Genomic DNA, 3,890 nt, shown 5'->3' with positions numbered 1-3,890 from the left:
TTTAATCATTGTTTTTATGTGATGAACATTAATGATTATGTGATTAATATGAAAAACAAACTCACCTGTCTGTCGTTGAAAAAAAGAACAACCTTCCCTTCTTCTTCTTCTTCTTCTTCTCTTTCTTCTTCTCAGGTTTTTCTTTTAATAGAAATTTTCTTGTTTCTTTCTTCACGTTTATTTTCTATCTTCTGTTTTTCTGTGGTTTTGTTTCTTTCACTTTCCTCTATCTTTTCTTCCCGTGTTGTTTCTTCCTTCGTTCTGTGGACGCTCAAACTTCTCCCTCCTTCTGTCTTATTTATATAAATCTACAGTGAACGTACAGTTTTCTGTTCGACGCTCTGCCTCCTCTGACTCCTCCCTCTGACTCTATACATGTGATTGGATGGATCAACGTCCTTTTTCTTCTTCATCCTTTTGTCTCCAGAACAGATCAGACAGAAGATGATGGTGATGATGATGATGATGAAGGTCTCAGATCAGCCACACACTCACCACAGTCTTCTGAACCAAGAGGTTTGAAATAGTGAGTTTGCACTAAACTGTCTAACATGTACATGTATATAACAGTGTGTGTGTGTGTGTGTGTGTATGTGTGTGTGTTTGTGTGTGTGTGTGAAAACTCTGCAGAGACGAGTATGAAAAGACACAAATTTGTCCTTGGCGTGTCCACCAGCCTCTGTGTCCCCTGGGGAACAGCGTCCCTCTGGGAGGAAGGTCCCCCCCCGAGGGTCAGATTGAATCAGGGTGACAGTAGGGCACCTGGCCTGCTGCCACACACACACACACACACACACACACACACACACACTCAGCCAAAAAACACAAGGTTAAATTAATTATAATATTGAAAATGTGTTTGTCGAGTTTTCGAGTCTCAGATTTAGTAAAATTCCTCAGAAACACGACGACGTAACAAACAGACACAAAGTCAAAGGACGAGTGAACAACATGAATGAAAACAGTTTTATTCTGAACTGTCACACACACGAGGAAGTGAAGTTAAAGTTAAAACACTTTCACCGAACGAGGAAACTTTTGTCTGAAATCACATCTGAATCTCAGTTTGTCATCAATAAAGTTTTTACAGTGTTTTCAACACGTCTGCTGTGAATCAGGGCTGAACACACAGAGCGACCTGGTTCAGGGAGAAGACAGAGCCAAGAATACAGGACCAGGACACACACACACACACACTCAGGACACACACACACACACACACTCAGGGGACAGTGAGGAGGTGGTACCACTGCCGTGTTTCAAATACGACCCCTCTGAGAGTTTCTGGTAAGTGTGTCAACAAACTGCAGTGATCACACACTCACACACTCACACACTCACACACACACACACACACACACACACACACACACACACACAGCGTTATCGTCTGATATTCTAATTAGTACGACATCAAAACAGGAAAGAGGTCCACCAGGTCCCAGCAGACACACAGCCTGTCCAACAGCCCTACCTTCACTGTGTGTGTGTGTGTGTGTGTCAGTGTGTGTGTGTGTGTGTGTGTGTGTGTGTGTGTGTGTGTGTGTGTGTGTGTGTGTGTGTGTGTGTGTGTCAGTGTGTGTGTGTGTGTGTTTACACCTCACATCAACAATATAAGAAACTTTTCCGGCTGCAGGGAGGAAAAGCTGTGAAGCTTCAGGAGTCGTTTTCTTCTGTAACGACAAAATGAAAATCAAAGTTCTTCATTAAAAATCTGAAACTTTCTCACACAGACTTCAGACCCTGAGCTCAGTCCCTCGTTGAAGCTTCGGTGGCAGTCACTTCCTGGACGCGTCTCTACGAGCTCTGCTCACCTGGACTTTCTGGGGTCTTGACTTTGGCTGGTCCAACTCAGGGGACAGTCAGAGACTCGTCCTGAAGCTGCCGCAGCGTCGTCTCGGCTGTTTTCATCAGGTCAGTGACTTTGTGGTCTTTGTCCTCACATACAGATCAGGTCACTTTGCACAGGTGGACACAGGTGGACACAGGTGGACAGGTTCTGAACACCTGAGCACCACAAAGCATCTGAATTCTCTAAAACATGAGAGATTTCAGTTTTTGATTTGAATATAAATGTAAATGTTTTGGATAAATCTCATGATGATGATGATGATGATGATGATGATGATGATGATGATCTGTAGGTCAAAGTTGAGACAAACCAACAAAATATTATTAATAACTTGTCAGAGTTTTTTTTAGTTTTGTGTGAATAAACAAACCTTTTAATTCTGAAGAGTTGGACACTTTCATACAAACTCATTCTTTTTAGGATAAATCCGTGTTCAGGCCGTTCTGCTGTCACGCTGCTGTCACGCTGCTGACACGCTAACCGCCCCCCTCTCCCCTCCTCCCCCCTCTCCCCCATCACTCATCACTTTTCTGTCATTTGTCACCACAAACGTCGGCTTCATGGGATCTGAAGGTGAATTTTACATGACACCACAGTCTCAGCGTGTGTGTGGTGAATATTATGTATTTAACAGGACGTTTTAATGCTCTGCTGTGTGTGTGTGTGTGTGTGTGTGTGTCCCCTCACATATGCTTTGGCTTTCTGAGTGTGTGTGTCCTCTCTTCCTACTCCCCCACTCTCCCCATCCTCCCCCTCCCTCCCGTCCCTTACCCCACCCCTCTGAGTGAGTGTGTGGGATCCTCCCCCTTTATATCTGTGTCATTACACCAACCGAGTGTGTGAGCATTTCCCTTTGTAGCAAGTCCAACTTGGCACCGACGCAGTCACTGTGGAGGAAAGTGTGTGTTTTAAGTGTGTGTTTAAAAGTGTGTGTTGTCACAGGTACAAGTAGGACAGCAGGCAGGGAGGAACAAGGACTGAGAGAGATGAAACGTGAAGTTTCTGAAATAAAACGATGTGAATATTCATGAGGGAGCTCGAGAACAAAAACAGGACACTGACACTTCCTTTTTCTTTTCTTTTTCCAGTTTTTCTTTTTATTCTTTTTCTGACAAACACAAGCTTCAAATCAGAAAACAGGTTTTTCCATCATCAGTGCTGAACAAAGTCCACTTACAGGCTTCCTCTGGTACTTTCAGTTGTATCACATGGTCTTCATCTGCGAACTCAGTTACAAAATACAGTGACCTGAAATCCACAGCCACGTTTGATCAGATCCATCCGCTGATGAAGACAGTGGAAGCAGGTACAGTCTCAGAACGAGGCCCAGGACTGGTCCTGGTGCTGCAGCAGCTGCGGGACAGTGAGCAGCAGAGACCCTGTGGTGTCTCTGGCCCCGGAGCTTCTCTTTGTTTTGGGATTATACGTCTGATCCTCAGGGGGAATTCATCTCTCCTCAGCCTGCTTCAGATCTGTCACAGGCAGCAGGACGTGGAATCCGGTTTTCTATGAGAGAAGCTGCTGCTTCATCAGGAATTAAACTTAATCTGTCGTCTGCGAGCGGGACAAACTCGGGCCGCAGCACCGGACGTCTCCCGATGAATGGACCTGTCATTGCTCTGTGTGGGAGTTTGTGTCACGGGGCTAAAGGGAAACACCAGAGTCAGCTGTCCTGTCTGTGATGCTAAGCTAAGCTAGCCACTCCATTGAAAGCGAATGACAGGAGTCAACAGATGAAGAAAAGAGGTTTAATTGCTTCGTCCAGTCGCTGCTGAGACGTTTTCCGTCCTCTCGGGTGCTTCTTAAAACTTTGCTGTCAATAAAACAAACAAACAAAATGTGAAGCCACGTCGTCCCACCACCCCCCATCATCATCGTGTCCCCCATCACACCCCACCGTCAACCACGCAGCAAAGACAACACTGAGGACTGTTCTGACCGTCGTCCACGCACAGCAGCTGGTTACCCCCAAAAAACAAAAACAAAAAACAAACTCAGATTTAAAGAAATATTTTTATGGATTAATGTTCGTGTTTGA

The sequence above is a fragment of the Toxotes jaculatrix genome, chromosome 23, assembly GCF_017976425.1.
Source record: "Toxotes jaculatrix isolate fToxJac2 chromosome 23, fToxJac2.pri, whole genome shotgun sequence".
Taxonomy (NCBI): domain Eukaryota; kingdom Metazoa; phylum Chordata; class Actinopteri; family Toxotidae; genus Toxotes; species Toxotes jaculatrix.
The sequence above is the reverse complement of the archived record's forward strand: the minus strand, read 5'-3'. Positions refer to the sequence as shown.